We start from the raw sequence: 20,544 nt of genomic DNA, 5'->3' as shown, positions 1-20,544 counted from the left end.
TTCAAAATGAAGAGCTCATTTAAAGCTGGCAGTCAAGGAAAAGTAGTCAAGCTTGTATTCTTGAATACACTTAGCAGCAAATGCTGATAGGACTGCCTGAAAGCCCTGTAGCTTCCCTGAGTCTAGTAGTAATAATGGTAATGATAATAATAACAACAGCAAACATTTATTGTGACCTTACTATTTATCAGGCACTTTGTACGCATTATGCCATTTAAACATCACAATCACATTAGTATTATAAGGCACCATTATTATCCCTGTTACACAAATTCAGTAAACTGAGGCTCAGAGAAGTTAAGTAATTGTCCGAAGTTACCAGTAGCAGAGCAAGGATTTGAACTGAGGCAGAACTTCTGCTGCTATAGGCAAAGCCATTCACGTTAAAGAGGAAGGAAGGGAAGCTTCCTTTTGGGGAGTGTGCATCTAGATCTGCCACCTGTCTCTGTTCTAGACTCTATTTCAGACAGTCTTAAAGGCTTTAGCACAGGAGCAGACTTAATGGAGGAAGTCAATGTAAACATTGATAGTAATGGGATCTGCTACTTTCTGAGTGCAATGGTCAGGCATGTTTTGGGGAGCCAATATTTATGATCTCATTTGGTCTCTACAATAACTCTACCAAAAAAAGAGGTCCCATTGACAGCCTGGTTTTAAAGATGAGGACGCTGAGGCACAGATAATTCAAGTATCCTGGGGAGAAATTGGAAGAAAGGAAATTTGAACTTATCTGTCTGACAGCCCAAATACTGTTACTCTTCGGAAATGCTCTTCACCTCTGCTTGGAGAGCTCCACCCACCTTGCTCAAGGTGGAGTTCAAGGAGTCAGGACAGATTAGCTAGCTCCTTCCTCCCTTCCTTCCTTCCTTCCTTCCCTCCCTCACTAACCAACACTTTTAGGAGACATGCTTTTGCTTCCTTTGCTGCTAGAAAATGGCAACACAGAAAAGATTAGTCCCTACCTTCAAGTTTTGATTGATCTTTTATTACTTGCCCATTTGTGCAATGAATAAACGAGTGAATGGATACCTGGTGAAAGCCTGAGGACAGACAGATCAGATAGCTAAAGTTTTAGGGACCTGACTTAAATTTGTTTCCCCCGAAAGCAGTCCCTGAAAGAATGGTGTGATTACAAGCGGTTCACTTAAGTACTGATCCCAGGAAACACAAATAGAGGCGTGGAAGTTAGATAGAGAAGGCAGGAAAGCAAATGGCAAATGCACTATCAAGCAGGTCACCAATGTGGGCAATGGAAACATAATTCCATTGAGAAACTCAGGGAGACACAGTGGAGAATGTCTCAGGGCTACTCCAGCCAAGGGACAAGGGAGCTGAGGGATTTATACCCAATACGCTTCAGTCACTGGTTGATGACTGCTCCCGGGGAGTATTAACTCGAAGGCACCTCCATTTTGCATAAACCCAATATGCTCCAGCAGCCAGAGAAAGATCTCAAGCAGAGAGTTACAGATGCTGGTTGTTGCTACTGATCAGGTTTGCTTTAGTGGGAATGGTGAGATTAGAGGACCTGGGTAGTGGATTGGATCAACAGCATCTGCAACATCTTGCTCATCACAGTGCATCCATGGACCAGCAGCTAAGAGCTTGTTGGAAATATGCAGTCAGACTCCACCCCAGCCTCACTGAGTCAAAATCTGAATTTAGGCTGGGCACAGTGGCTCACACCTATAATCTCATCAACTTTGGGAGGGCAAGGCAGACAGATCACTTCAGCTCAGGAGTTTGAGACCAGCCTCGACAACATGGTGAGACCCCATCTCTACTAAAAATACAAAAATTAGCTGGACGCTGTGGTGTTTTCCTGTAGTCTCAGCTATTTGGGAGGCTGAGGCAGGAGAAGCACTTGAGCCCAGGAGGCAGAGGTTGCAGTGAGCTGATATTTCACCACTGCACTCCAGCCTTGGCAATGGGAGTGAAATCCTGTCTCAAAAAAAAAAAACCTGATTTAACACTATCCCTAGATAATACCTAAACACATCAAAGTTAGAGAAGCACTGAGCCACAGGATTTTGTTTGTCTAAATACAGTAATTCACTCAACAGATATTTATTGAGAATCTCCAAGGTGCCAGGCACTCTGTGAGGTGCTGAAGAGTCAGGGATGGAAAAGTCCCAGGCTGGGCCCCTGAGGAGTATATGCAAGTGGAGGCATTTCAAATCCTATGCAATCTGTCCATTGATAAAGTAATATATAATGTCTTCAGAAGATTCACTGTGGGGTGTAAAACTCCGCTCAGGCTCACAGGATTGACAATGTCTAAACCGAGCCCTTAAAGACCAGGAGAAATTATCCAGGTGAAGAAATAAGATGAATGTTTAGTTAGAGGAAATAGGATGTATCAAGACCTGGAGGCCAGGAAGAGAACAAGCCACTTAGGAACTGCCAGTAGAGGTAGACCCCATGTACTTCAGGGAGTACATTCTTTTTTTTTTTTTTTGAGATGAAGTTTCACTCTTGTTGCCCAGGTTGGAGTACAATGGCGTGACCTTGGCTCACTGCAACCTCCGCCTCATGAGTTCAAGGGATTTTCCTGCCTCAGCCTCCCGAGTAGCTGGAATTATAGGGATGCACTATCATGCTCAGCTAATTTTGTATTTTCAGGAGAGACAGGGTTTCACTATGTTGGCCAGGCTGGTTTCAAACTCCTGACCTCAGGTGTTTCACCCACCTCGGCCTCCCAAAGTGCTGGGATTACAGGCGTGAGCCACCGGACATGGCCGGGAGTGCATTCTTTGAAATGGGAGGGGAGGTGGAAAGTAACTGAATTTCGTAGGAGTTTTACAATAGAACCTCTATGGAGATGTGTTCTGGGTATCCTCCTCTGTCAACCACCTTTATGTTCCCTTACAATTATTCAAACCACAACACGACTACTGCCATTCTTCATAGAGCCACACTTCCCAGGCTGCAGTTGCAACTACTTGGTCTGTTAATTCTCAGTGGCTTGCTGCCTTTACCCTCTGTTTCTTTAACCATTTACTTAAAGGTGTCTTAACTTTTCCCTTCTCTTCCTGAGACACTCTTGTCTACCTTGTAGATCATCACGTATTTAAGGGAGCAAGTGATAGGATCAGAGAGACTGGGTTTTGAGTCTAGACTCCACTCTTACTCACTTGGGCAAGTTACCTAACATTTCTGCACCAGTATGTCCTCATTTGTAAATAATATTATGGTGGACATTACTCATGAATACCATATTTTCCTGTTTTCTCCTGGTACACTTCAAGCCTCCTTGAAAATAGGCATGGTCACGTGACTTGTTTAAATCAATTAAAAATGGTACATGCTGCAGATGTTAAGAGCTGGTACCTTATTTTCCATTCTCCCTTTCCCTGAAGCAGCAAACCTACAGCTTTGTGTTTCAATGGTGGCTTCGTTAGATGACAGAGCATCCATCATCCTGGAATTCCAGGTGCCAACTTCATGGAGCAACCTTACCTCCATCCCCTTGCATCTTACCAAGTGCATTGTCCATGTTATAGAAACAAGAAATAAACCTTTATTGTTTTAAGACACTGAGGTATGAGGATTGGTGGTTGCTACAGAATAACTTGACCTGTTCCAACACAAGCATCCATCACAGGGGTTTGCCTTAAGAATGGGATGCGATAAGCATTTATGCAGTGCCAAGCACATAGAAAATCCTCAGTGAGTGGAAGCCACTGTTAATGATATTCAAGGCCAAGGTGCCATGTCATAGATTCAGTGATGCTCTCCCTCGTCTGCTTCTGTCTCCTTACCTGGCATAATTAGCTGTGCCCTCCTCTGCCCTCTGACAGACATAAAATCACAGCAGGTTTTGTGTTAGTCTCTTTCCCATACCAGCTCTTAGAATCTCTAAAATTGGAATGATGCCTATTATGTCTATCACTTATTCCCCAGATCTAGGCACAGTGCATTGCAATCAAGTGGATATTTGAAAAAACTTTTTGTACTAAATTGAGTGAGCTGCATTGATTTTTATATTTCTGTAGCTATTGTGGCTAGCTTGAGCATTATATAGTTTGCCCTACTCAAACCTTTATTTTATTCTATTCATTAATTTTATCAGAGGCATCTGAAGCACTGAATATTCAGTGCTGATCTAGACCAAAGGTCAACAATTTTTTTTCCATAAAGGGCCAGGTATTATATATTTTAGACTTTGCAGACCATAAGGTCTTTGTCACAGCTACTTAATTCTTCTGGTGTAAAGTGAAACTGTCCACAGACTGTACAGAAATTGATAGGCATTGAATAAAACTTTATTTATAAAAGCAGATGCTGGGCCACATTTAACCCATGGACAATGCTTGGCTGGTCCTTGGTCTAGATGGACATGGGCTGACATTCTTATATTCTAGCCCAGAGAAGAAAAAAAAATAAACCAGGAAAGAGTTAAAGAAAGGCAATTATCTCACATGTGCCCTGAGTAAGAAAAAACAGTCATGTGATGATTGGCGGCAGGAGATTATAGGGCTACTTTATTTGGACTGTGAAGTTGAGGTGGCCTCTGTAGGGGAGATAACATATGAAAGAAGCCCAAAGCAGCCTCGTGGGATCCAAGGGGAAGACAACTGCAGAGAAAATTGTAGAATTACAGTGGAGTGTCAAATACAAGGGTCCTGAGACAGGAGTGAGCACAGCATGTTGAGGAACAGAAAGAGGGCAAGAATCTCCTGATGAGATGGAAGATTTCCTGCAAAGTTTGGAGTTTGCCCTGATGGTCTGACTGACTTCCCTTGACTTAGCTTTATTGCTTTGTTCCTGGCCAGGTCCCCATGGGCTCTCTCCTGTAGTGCCAGTCTCTCCTGAGCATTTCCGTCCTTCAGATGTCTGTGAGTGGTTATTACACCTCCCTTTGGGCATTGCTTATCCAAGCTAAACAGACTTAATCTGTTCAATCCCTCCCTGATATTTCAGAGCCTCCAGCTTATGGGCTATCTATGGAGACTTTAGGGGATTTCTTTTCTCAACACCAACAGGGTCTGAAAAGAAATTTCTGAAAAGAAATAGTCTCTTTTCTGGAACTGGCTTTCTCCAGCCCTTCTTTCACTTGTTTTCTTTCTGAATGCAAGTCTCAAAGCTCACATGCCAGCTAATCTCTCATTTTCTTTTCGTGTAAGATTTTAGGAACTGAAGTATTAAATGTTTCCTGATCTGAACAGTGATCATGCTTCTATCACCATCTTTATCTCCTAAGATCCTTATTGTGCCAATCAAATGGTTGAATTTTTTTTTTTTCTTTTTGAAACAGAATCTTGCTCTGTCACCCAGGCTCTGGAGTACAGTGGTGTGATCATAGCTCACTGCAGCCTCAAACTCCTGGGCGCAAACCAAGCTAGGACTACAGGCTCACACCTCCATGACTGGCTAATTATTTTAGTTTTTTTTTTTTAATTTTATTTTGTAGAGACAGGGCCTTACTTTGTTGCCTAAGCTGATCTCAGACTTCTGACCTCAAGTGTTCCCCCTGCCTCAGCCTCCCGAAGTGCAGGGATTTCAGGCATGAGCCATCACGCCAGGCCCCTAAGGGTTGGAATTTGTTGTAGTTTCCTTTGTTCTTTATCCCTTGAGTTCCTGGTTGCTAATAGCATAATGCTCCCTTAAGACCCTGTGGCTGAACATTGCCTCCTCTGTCCAGTCGCTCCATGGTGATGAGCACATGGCCTCTCAGTTATGACTCTTTGATGGGAAGTCATGTCTCTACTGGCCTCTTGCTCAATCAGCTTTCTGGAGACTTTCTGGAGAGAGCTCAGCCTGGTGAAATGAAGCCAGGATTTAGATCCAGAAAAATTGGACTCAAATTCTGATGCTTCCTAGCAACTCTGTAATTTTGGTCAAGCATGGAAACGCACCAGTAACACCCATTTCTCAGGATTGTGTAGACACGAATAAAGATGGCACATGTGAAAGTGAGTTCATTTGTGTATTCATTCAAGAAATATTTATGAAGTTTCTGTTACATACCAGGCCCTGTATAGGGATCCACAGATCCAGCAGTATCATAGATTATCAGTGAACAACATAGACCAAGCCACTGGCAGAAAGAATGATAAAATCCTTCATTAAGAAATGAATACAGATTCTGCTAGTACAGGAATTAGCTAATCAGTCCTATGAAAAACATATATATATATTATAAAAACAACTGACAGGTAGTTGGGCATAGGTGAAAAAGTAGCTGATTAAAAGTCAGGCCAGGCCAGGCACAATGGCTCATGCCTATAATCCCAGTGTTTTGGGAGGCCCAGGAGGGAGGATTTCTTGAGATCATGAGTTCAAGACCAGCCTGGGCAACATAGAAAGACCCTGTCTCTACAAAAAATTTTTTTAAAAATTAGCTGGGCATGGTGACATGCACCTATAGTCTCAGCTACTTGAGAGGTTAAGGCAGGAAGACTGCTTGAGCCCAGGAGATTGAAGCTGCAGTGAGCTATGATTGCACCACTAAACTCCAGTCTGGGTGACAGAGTGAGACCCTGTCTCTTCAAATAATAATAATAATAACAATAATAATAAAATAAAGTCAGCCCAGCTAAGGTTCAAGCTTCAGCTTTGCCAATTCCCAGCTTTACCAACATGGAAATATCAACTCATCTGTCTGACCCTCCATATTGTCATCTATAAAATGCAGTAATCGGATGTACTGTCATGAGCATTGAATGCAATTTATCTAGGGCAGTCCTGGAACGCCATCTCCTCAGTTCATCCTAATTCCCACTTTTCTCAATTCACTCATGTCCCTTGCTCAAATGTCACTTCTCCATTGCTCTATTTATGATCACTCACCCTCTAGCCCCCTTGTTCTTTTTTATTTTATAGTCCTTATAAATATAAATATGAGAGTATGTCACATATTTATTTGTTATCTATTGTCTGACTCACTCAGTAAGGTGTCAGCACCATGAAGGTGAAGATTTTTGTTTCTTTTTCTTTTTCTTTTTTTTTTTTTTTTGAGACAGATTCTCACTCTGTCACCCAGGCTGGAGTGCAGTGGCACGATTTTGGCTCACTGCAAGCTCTGCCTCCCGTGTTCACACCATTTTCCTGCCTCAGCCTCCCGAGTAGCTGGGACTACAGGCACCCGCCACCACGCCCAGCTACTTTTTGTATTTTCAGTAGAGGCGGGGTTTCACCATGTTAACCAGGATGCTCTTGATCTCCCGACATCGTGATCCACCTGCCTCGGCCTCCCAAAGTGCTGGGATTACAGCGTGAGCCACCACGCCCAGCCTAGATTTTGTTTGTTTTTCAAGCACCTAGAACAATGCCTGTCACTTAATAGGTGCACAAGAAATATTTGATGAATGAATGAAATGCACAAAGCCTTTTGACCCTTAATAAATATCAATCTCTTCCTTCATTCACTTCTGTCCTCACTGATTAGTCTCTGAATGTGTCTTCCATAACTGCACCCCTCAGTCTTTTCTCTGTATTTTCTGACAATCTGATCTTGATTTTGTTGCATCTGCTCTGAAATGCATCTGCATTTATGAGCCCAGATGCAGAGGAGGCACTACCTGGGCTGTTGCCTTCTTTCTCTTCTCCTCCACTTCTCTGCTATCATTAAGTAAAAAATTTCTTCCTCCAGACCACCTTGTTGTTCAGGGATATTTTTTTTCCAGGGCTTTCATGCAGAACATGCTGATTAATTGTTCTTTAAACGTGTTTGGGGTTCCAGGTTCCACCTCTGTTTGTTATTGTGACATCTGGAAGAGCAGTGGTAATTAAGAGCTTGCTAGCATTTCATTTCCCTGATGGGACTTGGATTTATGTAATTTGACCATTAAAGTAGGTGGCAGACACATTGCTGGCCATGCAGAGTGGACACTTCCAAGGGGCTCAGATGTATTTACTTAACAATGAATGTTATTTCAATCATCTGGACTTGGTTAGAGGAAGCCCCAAGCTGTGCTGGAAAGTAAATAATGAACCACCTGCTCACAAGAGGCCTTTTTTTCCCCATTAAGGGACAAGCTGGCATTGGGATTGGGATTCACCCAAGCCAAGGCCTCCTAATGGAACCTAATGGAACCAAGGAACACCTGGCATTCCGTTGACCTATCTCAACACCCCTGGCTCCCTCACTCCCTCAGCGTCCAAGCCATCAGCGGATCCTCTGACTGAAACCCTTAAAGAGCTCTGAAATCTTTCCATTTCTCACTATCTCCACCACTATAGGCTAAGCTGATGACATCTCTTGCTTGGATTATTGCAATAAGGCTGAGTATCTGTTATCTGATATGCTTGTGACCAGAAGTATTTTGGATTTAGGATTTTTAAAAAAATATTTGCATTATACGTACTGGCTAAAACTTCCTAATCAAAAAATTCAAAATCCAAATATTCCAATCAATTTGCCATTTAAGCACCATGTTGGTGCCCAAAAAATTTTGGATTTTGCAGCATTTTATATTTTGGAATTTTGGATTAGGGATGTTCAATCTTTAGCTTTGTTTCCGGACATTTCCACTCCAAATTATTTCGCTTTGCCCTGCCTCCACTCAATGCATTCTTCCCACAGTAGCTAGAGTGATGATTTAGAAACAAAATAGTTTTGATTATACCCATCACATCCCCAATTGCTTAAAAGCTTGCAATGCTTTTCTAGTTCTTTTCAGAAAAAGATTACATTCCCTAATGAGTGTGGCCTCTTCTGAGGTCCTGAGAACCTCAATTCCTGCCTCCACATTCTTGTCTTTTTTCCCGCCACACTACCCATTCGCCCCTGCCCGGCACACTATGGCTGCATAATCTGTGTGTGTATTGTATTCTCCTCCAGAACACAGGTTGCTCTTCCTCTAGGTAATGTATTCATCATTCAGATCTCAGTTTAACTTAAACTCTTCTTTGTGGAAGGCTTCCCAGTCCTCCCAGGGATTGTGGTGATAGTTTTATGTGATGATGTTTGGTTGGTTGTTGCTGTTGATGAGCTGTAATAATGTATGTTTAATTGTGGTGGTTAATTATTGTGTTGATTGCTTGAATTGGTTGTTTGGCTGCTGTGGTTATTTGTGTTTGGTTGATTGTAACAGTGGCTTGGTTGGTTTGTTGTGGTAATGGCTAGTTGGTTGTGGCTAATGGTTGGCTATTTGATTGTGATAGAGGCTGGTAGTTTGTGATGGTTGGTTGCAGAATGAATGAGAGGCTGATAAGCTCACACAGCTCTAATTTCAGTCACAAATCCCCCAAACATATCCACTTCAGTTATGCTCAATGACTGGACAAGGTAGGAGATTGCAGCTTGTCTTGTTGTACATGTGAGAAGCTGTTCATTGCAAACCAACATCTGTGACTTTGAGCTTCAACTCATATGTTAAGTCACAGCTTGTCTTATCTGCCCTTGGATCTTACCAAGTACGCCGCATCTCCTCCAGTTAGCGATCATGAGGTCCTCCTATGTTCTCTCAGTGTCAGATGCTTTGGATAAAGACTGAATTTCTATTTGGAATCTTTACAGGATTCCCAGTATTAATTTTTTCATGGATCAGGTATCCTATATTTTAAGTCAGATCATCCAAAATATACCTTGCAAATTCTGCAAAATCCATCCAGCCATTTTAATTGTCTCTGAATAAAAGTCTGCCCAGAGGACATGTGTCTAGCTTGTTGCCTGCCTGTAGAGTTGCTCCAGGGTTCCTGCAAGGGTTAGTGGGGTGTGTGTGTGTGTGTGTGTGTGTACACACACACATGCCAGTGAATGCCCAACAGCAATTTCTCTGATCACGTGTCACATGGTAGTCCTGGTCTCACCGTGCTCCTAGAAGACTTGTTGCCAGAACCCCTCAGTACCTCACAGAGAAGGTGCATATAAGGAGGCAATCTAGGACCCCTAGAATGCAAAACGGGACCATCTGCATCTCCAGACTGTGAAGGTTCACTTCTTCATGCTGGGAGGTGGAAGGGCAGTTCTCAGTCTGTGGCAGCTGAGAGCAAAGCAGGTTACGACCCCGACCATACTGACATAGCATGTATCCAGCTTGATTTTTGCAGTCCATTGTCAGAACTGGTGGAGAAGGAGGGTTGGACACAGGAACCATAGAGATTAGGGTGGGGTGTAAAATCAGACAACAGGAAAAGTGTCACTGCAGAGCAGGTCTGAAGAGCAGATAGAAAGACAAGGACACTTGAAGGAAAGAAGAAGGGAGCTTCACGTGTGCTGAGAGCTTTCTTCATGCCAGGAGTTGCTCCGTTAGCATTCACACACTTGATCTTATTTAATCCCACAGGCAGAGTGCTTCAGGAAAAGCCAGAGTTTTGTTTAGACCTTGGATCTACCATTGGGAAGCTTTGCCACATAAAGCCCGTTGTTTTGCTTCTGTTGGCTTTCATTTTACATTCAAAAATTGGAACAAGGAGGCTAAGAGATAATATAGCACACATGGACTTATGGCCAGTGAATTGTGAGTTTGAGTCCTGGATTGCCAACCTTTGGTCTCTGCAACTTTGGGTAAATCACTTAACCTCTCTGTGCTTCAATCTTCTGTAGACAAAAAGTATGACCCACCTGGTATGGCCTTGTGAACTGCATGAGAAAATGCATAGAAAACAGTTGACCTGACACCAGGCTCATAGTAAACAATGTATTTTCACTCTTAATTATTTATATTAATTTTTACTTTATAATTTTGTTAATAGGGCTTACATGAAATAATCTACGTAAAGTATCAGACACATTACAGGTACTTAATAAATGTCACTTCCTCCATTTCTGTCCCCTAATTTTCACAACTATATTGTAGATCATTTTACAAAAAAATGAAAGTGGATTCAGATTAGTTGAGAAACTTTCCCAAGATCACACAACTGAAACCAGCAGGACTAGAATGAAACCCACTCCATCTGCCTGCAGTGCCAGTGTTCTCCTTGAGATTAAGAGTTGGCAGATCACGTGAAATCTCTCAGCATTGGGATGTTTATGATCCTTTTGTCTGTTCGCCAGAAGTCACTAATCATTGAGCTGTTGTCCACGTTGGCCCAGATTACCAAAGGTACGTGGCTGACAGACATTGAGGATGACTCTATAGAAAGCATCCAGGGCCCTTCCTAGAGGATCATCCATTCTTTTTATTCCTGCAGAGGGGCATGAAAAGGGTGCACAAAATTTCCCAGGGGAGTGGGCTCTTCCTTAAGAACTGATGAGACCCAAAGAGCAGAGCCCATAAAAGCAACTAGATTCAAAAAGGTGACCTGCAAATCCTCTACTGCCACACAGCAGTCCTCTCCTTGGAGACCCTGGGGGCCCATGTAGAAGATCTGTCCCACCATCCAAAGGGCATGCAATCATAAATAGTCATAAGAGATTTTAATTTGGAGTTGCTGAGCCTCCAAGCCACAACAAAGAAAATCGGTAAAACTGAGTTATAGGAAGAGATGGCACGATGCCAGAGAGAGCTGGATAATTCTCCACCACCCTGGCCGCACCCCTCACCGGGCCCTGAAAGCACATGGAGAGACTTGCAAGAAGCCCACAGTGGGAAAATGAGGTGCATGCCTGAGTCGTTGGACACAGGATGGAGTCTCAGTTAACGAGGCTAGGTTATAAAGTGAGCACATGCGGCTAACCCAGTGTATAGAGTCAATATTACCCTGGAGAATTCCTTAAATAGCCCATAAAATAAAATCTGTGCAGTTGTATTTATATAACCCTGTAAAGTTTTTCTTAGGCACACTCAAGTTTGAGAACCACAAAGGTAGACCAAAGAAAGAAGCCAACAGTAATGTCAATATGCAGATATCTGCACATTTAAACCATTCTTCCTTCAAGATAATGAACCGATCCCTAAGAAAGAAGAGGAATGGATGGGGAATTATGAGATGTTTTTCCTTGCCTGCAATGTTTACCGTGATGTATGATAATATTAAGGCTCTATAACGTTAATGCATGTGATCAGGTGTGTTGTTGGATAGATTAATCAATAGATGTAGTGAAAACATCTAGCATAAGATGTGGCACATAACAGATACTCAATGAATGCCTATTGGGTATAAATCTTGCCCAGTCAGATTCACATACACACTGATTTTTTAATGTAGCAGAGAAGCGCTTGGCCATCTGCTTCTTGCCATTCCAAGGTGTTATTTGCTCCTGTGGCCCAATTTTCATGTCCTTGGGCATTGATTTCATGATACACTAGATATACCATGGGGTCTAGCTTTCCTTCTACCTCTCCAGCTGGGGACCTCTGGGCAAAGGGTATACTGAAGTAAAGTGCAACTGAGCCATATATACAGATATCATATCCTGGAGAGATGCCAAAGTGAAGTTAGCAACGGAACATTCAAGTCACCATTCATCCTGCAATGTCATGCATACTTAGGGATGAAGAGAAGAAGTTGGCATTTGTTAAGTTCCCACGATGTGCCAAGAATTTTACTCATAGGGAATTCAAAACACAGACTCCAAATATACATGGGATGCAGAATCCAACATTTCAAGAATTCACTTTTTCAAGAAATATTTATTGAGCACCTGCTCTGTACTGAGGTCTGCTATTAGTGTGAGGGCACAGCTGTGAACAATGATATGAAAACCCCTTCCCTCCTGGGGCTTGACTTCTGCAGGAGGATCACAATATGGAGTGACAGCAAGGCAGGTGGTGGGAAATTTGGGGTGAAATTTGGAAATGCCGAGCTGAGCTTTTGGTGACAATTTACATTCTTCTGGCCCCATGGTGGGAGGCAACCTGGATCCTCTCAAAGGGGACAGCATGGGGTGCTCACAAGACATAACATCTTGGGACCTCTAGAACCCTCCTCCTGAGGTGCTGTTCAAGGTTCTGTCTTTGGCTCACCCTTAACCCGGTCCATGTCTACACTTCTCTGGGCAGAAAAAATCATGGCAGAGAAGTGGCCACAATAGCCTTCTCCACAGGACAATCCTAGCTCTGTTTGGCTTACAGAGGAGGATTATATGAACTTGATCAAAGAGAAACATGAGGATGTCACTAAGATACCTGCCCCAGGCAAGCAACATGGTTCCCACTGCTCCATGTCCAGTCCCCACTGCCCAAAGGTGCATATCTGATGATTCATCAGACCTGGCAGGAGAGAGGCTCTGGCTCTGGCTCCAGATCCTACAAGGTGGGAACATTGTTTTATGTACCTCTGGATCTTTAAGATATGACATGAGACGTGGTACACTGTCGGTGCTTAGTGTATGTTTATTGAATGAATGAGCAAGTGGATGAATGATCAAGACAGACATAAGGAGATTTGTTCCAAGATGGCTGAATAGGAACAGCTCTGGTCTGTAGCTCCCAGTGTGACTGATACAGAAGATGGGTGATTTCTGCATTTCCAACTGAGGTACCTGGTTCATCTCATTGGGATGGTTGGACACTAGGTGCAGCCCACAGAGGGTGAGATGAAGGAGGGTGGGCGGGGCATTGCCTTACCCGGGAAGTGCACGGGATCGGGGAATTTCCCTTTCCTAGCCAGGGGAAGCCGTGACACACTGTACCTGGAAAAAAGGGACACTCCCACTCAAATACTGTACTTTTCCCAAGGTCTTAGCAACTGGCAGACAAGGAGATTCTCTCCCATGCCTGACTCAGTGGGTCCCTTGCCCACAGAGCCTTGCTCACTGCTAGCGCAGCAGTCTTGAGATCAAACTGCTAGGCGGCAGGCTGACTGGGAGAGGGGTGTCCATCATTGCTGAGGCTTGAGTATGTAAACAAAGTGGCCAGGAAGCTTGAACAGGGAGGAGCCCACCACAGCTCAGCAAGGCCTGCTGCCTCTAGACTCCACCTCTGTGGGCAGGGCTTAGCTGAACAAAAGGCAGCAGACAACTTCTGCAGACTTAAATGTCCCTGTCTGACAGCTCTGAAGACAGCAGTGATTCTCCCAACATGGCATTCGAGTGCTGAGAACAGACAGACTGCCTCCTCAAGTGGGTCCCTGACCCCTGTGTAGCCTAACTGGGAGACATCTCCCAGTAGGGGCCGACAGACACCTCATACAGGCGGGTGCCCCTCTGGGATGAAGCTTCCAGAGGAAGGATCAGGCAGCAATATTTTCTGTCCTGCAACATTTGCTGTTCTGCAGCCTCTGCTGGTGATACCCAGGCAAACAGCATCTGTAGTGGACCTCCAGCAAACCCCAACAGACCTTCAGCTGAGGAACCTGACTGTTGGGAGGAAAACTAACAAACAGAAAGGAATAGCATCAACATCAACAAAAAGGACATCCGCACCAAAACCCCATCTGTAGGTCACCATCATCAAAGACCAAAGGTAGGTAAAACCACAAAGATGGGGAGAAACCAGAGCAGAAAAGCTGAAAGCACTAAAACTCAGAGCACCTCTTCTCCTCCAAAGAATCACAGCTCCTTGACAGCAATGGAACAAAGCTGGATGGAGAATGACTTTGATGAATTGAAGTAGGCTTCAGAAGGTCGGTAATAATAAACTTGTCTGAGCTAAAAGAGCTTGTTCAAACCCATTTCAAGGAAGCTAAAAACCTTGAAAAAGGTTAGATGAATGGCTAACTAGAATAAACAGTGTAGAGAAGATCTTAAATGACCTGACGGAGCTGAAAACCATGGAACAAGAACCTCGTGACGTGTGCACAAGCTTCAATAGCCAGCTTGATGAAGTGGAAAAAAGGGTATCAGTGATTGAAGATCAAATTAATGAAATAAAGTGAGAGGACAAGGTTAGAGAGAAAAGAGTAAAAAGAAATGAACAAAGCCTCCAAGAAATTTGGGACTATGTGAAAAGACCAAATCTACGTTTGATTGGTGTACCTGAAAGTGATGGGGAGAATGGAAACCAATTGGAAAACACCTTTCAGGATATTATCCAGAGAACTTCCCCAACCTAGCAAGGCAGGTCAACATTCAAATTCAGGAAATGCGGAGAACACCACAAAGATACTCCTTGAGAAGAGCAACCCCAAGACACATAATTGTCAGATTCACCAAGGTTGAAAGGAAGGAAAACATGTTAAGGGCAGCAAGAGAGAAAGGTCGAGTTACCCACAAAGGGAAGCCCATCAGACTAACAGCAGACCTCTTGGCAGAAACCCTACAAGCCAGAAGAGAGTGGGGGCCAATATTCAACATTCATAAAGAAAAGAATTTTCAACCTAGAATTCATATCCAGCCAAACTAAGCTTCATAAGTGAAGGAGAAATAAAATCCTTTACAGACAAGCAAATCCTGAGAGATTTTGTCACCACCAGGCCTGCTTTACAAGAGCTCTTGAAGGAAGCACTAAACATGGAAAGAAACAACCAGTACCAGCCACTGCAAAAACATGCTAAGTTGTAAAGACCATCAATGCTCTGAAGAAACTGCCTAAATTAATGGGCAAAATAACTAGCTAACATCATAATGACAGGATCAAATTCACACATAACAATATTAACCTTAAATGTAAATTGGATAAATGCCCCAATTAAAAGACACAAACTAGCAAATTGGATAAAGAGTCAAGACCCATCAGTGTGCTGTATTCAAGAGACCCATCTCACCTGCAAAGATGCACATAGGCTCAAAATAAAGGGATGGAGGAAGATCTACCAAGCAAATGGAAAGCAAAAAAAAAAGCAGGGGTTGCAATCCTAGTCTCTGGTAAAACAGACTTTAAACCAAAAAAGATCAAAAGAGACAAAGAAGGCCATTACATAAGGGTAAAGGGATCAATTCAACAAGAAGAGCTAACTATCCTAAATATATTATGCTCCCAATACAGGAGTGCCCAGATTCATAAAACAAGTCCTTAGAGACCTACAAAGAGACTTAGGCTCCCAAACAGTAATAATGGGAGACTTTAACACCCCACTGTCAATATTAGACAGATCAACAAGACAGAAGGTTAACAGGGATATCCAGGACTTGAACTTAGCTCTGGACCAAGTGGACCTAATAGACATCTACAGAACTCTCCACCCCAAATCAACAGAATATACATTCTTCTTAGCACCAGATCATACTTATTCTAAAATTGAGCACATAATTGGAAGTAAAGCACTCCTCAGCAAATGTAAAAGAACAGAAATCACAACAAACTGTCTCTCAGACCACAGTGCAATCAAATTAGAACTCAGAATTAAGAAACTCACTCAAAATCGCACAACCACATGGAAACTGAACAACTTGCTCCTGAATGACTACTGGGTAAATAACGAAATGAAGGCAGAAATAAAGATGTTCTTTGAAACCAGTGAGAACAAAGACACAAAGTACCAGAATCTCTGGGACACATTTAAAGCAGTGTGTAGAGGGAAATTTATAGCACTAAATGCCTACCAGAGAAAGCAGGAAAGATCTAAAATTGACACCCAAACATCACAATTAAAAGAACTAGAGAAGCAAGAGCAAACAAATTCAAAAGCTAGCAGAAGGCAAGAAATAACTAAGATCAGAGCAGAACTGAAAGACATAGACACACAAAAAACCCTTCAAAGAATCAGTGAATCCAGGAGCTGGTTTTTGAAAAGATCAACAAAATTGATAGACCACTAGCAAGAATAATGAAGAAGAAAAGAGAGAAGAATCAAATAGATTCAATAAAAAATGATAAAGGGGATATCACCACCAATCCCACAGAAATATAAACTGCCATCAGAGAATACTATAAACACCTCTATGCAAATAAATTAGAAAATCTAGAAGACATGGATAAATTCCTGTACACATACACCATCCCAAGACTAAACCAGGAAGAAGTTGAATCTCTGAAATTGAGGCAATAATTAATAGCTTACCAACCAAAAAAAGTCCAGGACCAGACAGATTCACAGCCAAATTCTACCAGAGCTACAAAGAGGAGCTGGTACCATTCCTTCTGAAACTATTCCAATAATAGAAAAAGAGGGAATCCTTCCTAACTCATTTTATGAGGCCAGCATCATCCTGATACCAAAGCCTGGAAGAGACACAACAAAAAAAGAGAATTTTAGACCAATATCCCTGATAAACATCGATGCAAAAATTCTCAATAAAATACTGGCAAACCAAATCCAGCAGCACATCAAAAAGCTTACCCACCACAATCAGGTTGGGTTTATCCCTGGGATGCAAGGCTGGTTCAACATATGCAAATCAATAAACATCATCCATCACATAAACAGAACCAATGACAAAAACCACATGATTATCTCAATAGATGCAGAAAAGGCCTTTGACACAATTCAGCAGCACCTTCATGCTAATAACTCTCAATAAACTTGGTATTGATGGAATGTATCTCAAAATAATAAGAACTATTTATGACTAACCCACAGCCACTATCATACAGAATGGGCAAAAAGTAGAAGCATTCCCTTTGAAAACTGGAACAAGACAAGAATGCCGTCTCTCACCACTCCATTCTGGCCAGGGCAATCAGGAAAGAGAAAGAAATAAAGGAAAAGAGGAAGTCAGATTGTCCCTGTTTGCAGATGACATGATTGTATATTTAGAAAACCCCACCATCTCAGACCCAAATCTCTTTAAGCTGATAAGCAACTTCAGCAAAGTCTCAGGATACAAAATCAACGTGCAAAAATCACAAGCATTTCTATACACCAATTATAGACAAACAGAGAGCCAAATCATGAGTGAACTCCCATTCACAATTGCTACAAAGAGAATAAAATACCTAGGAATCTAACTTACAAGGGATGTGAAGGACCTCTCCAAGGAGAACTACAAACCACTGCTCAACAAAATAAAAAAGGACACAAGTAAATGGAAGAACATTCCATGCTCATGGATAGGAAGAATCAATACTGTGAAAATGGCCATACTGCCCAAGGTAATTTATAGATTCAATGCCATCCCCATCAAGCTACCAATGACTTTCTTCACAGAATTGGAAAAAATTACTTTAAAGTTCATATGGAACCAAAAAAGAGCCTGCATTGTGAAGGCAATCCTAAGCAAAAAGAACAAAGCTGGAGGCATCACACTACCTGACTTCAAACTATACTACAAGGCTACAGTAACCAAAACAGCATGGTACTTGTACCAAAACAGATATATAGATCAATGGAACAGAACAGAAGCCTCATAAATAACACCACACATCTACAACCATCTGATCTTTGACAAGCCTGAAAAAAACAAGAAGTAGGGGAAGGATTCCTTATTTAATAAATGGTGCTGGGAAAACTGGCTAGCCATATGTTGAAAGCTGAAACTGGGTCCCTTCCTTACACCTTATACAAAAATTAATTCAAGTTGTATTAAAGACTTAAATTTAACACCTAAAACCATAAAAACCCTAGAAGAAAACCTAGGCAATACCATTCAAGACATAGACATTGGCAAAGACTTCATGACTAAAACACCAAAATCAATGGTTACAAAAGCCAAAATAGACAAATGGGATCTAATTAAATTAAAGAGCTTCTGCATGGCAAAATAAACTACTGTCAGAGTGAACAGGCAACCTACAGAATGGGAGAAAATTTTTGTAACCTACCCATCTGACAAAAGCCTAATATCCAGAATCTACAAAGAACTCAAACAAATTTACAAGAAAAAACCAAACAACCCCATCAAAAAGCAGGCGAAGGTTATGAACAGACACTTCTCAAAAGAAGACATCTATGCAGCCAACAGACACAGGAAAAAATGCTCATCATCACTGCTCATCAGATAAATGCAAATCAAAACCACATTGAGATACCATCTCATGCCAGTTAGAATGGTGATCATTAAAAAGTCAGGAAACAACAGATGTCAGAGAGGATGTGGAGAAATAGGAATGCTTTTACACTGTTGGTGGGAGTGTAAATTAGTTCAACCATTGTGGAAGACAGTGTGGTGATCCCTCAAGGATCTAGAACTAGAAATACCATTTGACCCAGCAATCCCATTACTGCGTATATACCCAAAGGATTATAAATCATGCTACTGTAATGACACATGCACCCATATGTTTATTTTGCCACTATTCACAATAGCAAAGACTTGGAACCAAGCCAAATGTCCATCAATGATAGACTGGATAAAGAAAATGTGGCACATATACCATGAAATACTATGCAGCCATAAAAAAGGGTGAGTTCATGTCCTTTGCAGGGACATGGATGAAGCTGGAAACCATCATTCTCAGCAAACTAACACAAGGACAGAAAACCAAACACTGCATGTTCTCACTCACAGGTGGGAACTGAACAATGAGATCACTTGGACACAGGGCGGGGAACATCACACACCAGGGCCTGTTGGGGGGTGGCAGGCTGGGGTAGGGATGGCATTAGGAGAAATACGTAACTTAAATGATGAGTTGATGGGTGCAACAAACCAACATGGCACGTTTACCTATGTATTAAACCTGCACGTTGTGCACGTGTACCCTAGAACTTTAAGTATAATTAAAAAAAAAAAAGACAGACATAAGGAAGCTTGGACGTGTGGATGATGGATGGATGGATATGCTGTTCAGGGGGGTAGATGGATGGTATGATTGATGGGTAGAGGAAAGAAGGGAAGGTGTTGGTATACCTGACTATTGAGAATGAGCCACATGAGCTAATCCTGTCCTAGGCAATCTGCAAACATGGTTGAGGCAAATGGGTGATATAGAGGTCGAAGAACAAAAGGTGCAGGGCACTAAACGACAAGTGTGGTGGGAGGAATATGCCAAAATCAGCCTCTGGGAAACCCTGCCAATGAATACAGAACCCCAGACTCACATCCACCCTATTAGGTAGGCACTATCATTATGCTTATTTCATGGATTAGAAAACAGAGGCTTACAGTAGTTAAATAATTTGCCCCAAGTCAAACATCTGGTATATGTCAGAGCTATTTTTTTTTTAGAGACAGGGTCTTGCTCTGCTGCCCAGGTTGCAGTGCAATGGTGCAGTCACAGCTCACTGCAGCCTCAACCTCTTGGGCTCAAGTGATCCTCCTGCTTCAGCTTCCTGAGTAGCTGAGACTACAGGTGGATGTCACCATATTGGACTAATTTTCAAAAAATTTGTGGAGTTGGAGCCTCGCTGTATGGCCCAGACTGGTCTCAAATTCCTATCCTTAAGCAATCTTTATGCCTCCACCTCAAAAAGTGCTGGGTTTACAGGCATGAGCCACCATACCTGGCCAGAGCTGAAATTTGAACCTAGAGTCAGATTTCACTCTTGTACTTAAACCTTTAGATTAAGAACCAATCTTGGATGGACTAAACATTGCTCCCACAGTCAATACAGAAATTTTAAAATGAAAGGAACTCCATCAGGCACTGAATACCTGTCATCATCAGACTCCATGAGAAATTTGTTCACATTCATTTGTTTGTCCATTTAACAAATATGTACTGAGGGCCAAATATGTCCCAGGTACTGGGAATGGAGCAGTGAGCAGGGCAGATAAAAACCTCTGTCCTTATGGAGCTTACATTCTAGTAAGGGTGGCAGACAATATATAAGTAAACACACATACACATGCACACACACACACGCACACACACACACGCACACATGAATGCCCACACCTGCACATATCAGTGGTGATAAGTATCAGGGAGAAAGGCTAGAGAAAATCAAGGATTTTAGATTAAGGATTTTAGAGGTTATCCTGTTTCAGTAAAGAGGAGAAGGGGCTTCCTG

At 42.3% G+C, this 20,544-nt stretch overlaps 1 pseudogene; it reads left to right on the top strand.

Annotated features, from left to right (window-relative positions):
- The first annotated feature begins 10,915 nt into the window (after nucleotides 1–10,915).
- LOC129492628 (heparan sulfate glucosamine 3-O-sulfotransferase 4-like) overlaps nucleotides 10,916–20,544 on the top strand; it is a 50,974-nt pseudogene continuing 41,345 nt past the window's right edge.

This window comes from Symphalangus syndactylus, chromosome 11 (genome assembly GCF_028878055.3).
Source record: "Symphalangus syndactylus isolate Jambi chromosome 11, NHGRI_mSymSyn1-v2.1_pri, whole genome shotgun sequence".
NCBI lineage: Eukaryota > Metazoa > Chordata > Mammalia > Primates > Hylobatidae > Symphalangus > Symphalangus syndactylus.
The sequence above is the reverse complement of the archived record's forward strand: the minus strand, read 5'-3'. Positions and strand labels throughout refer to the sequence as shown.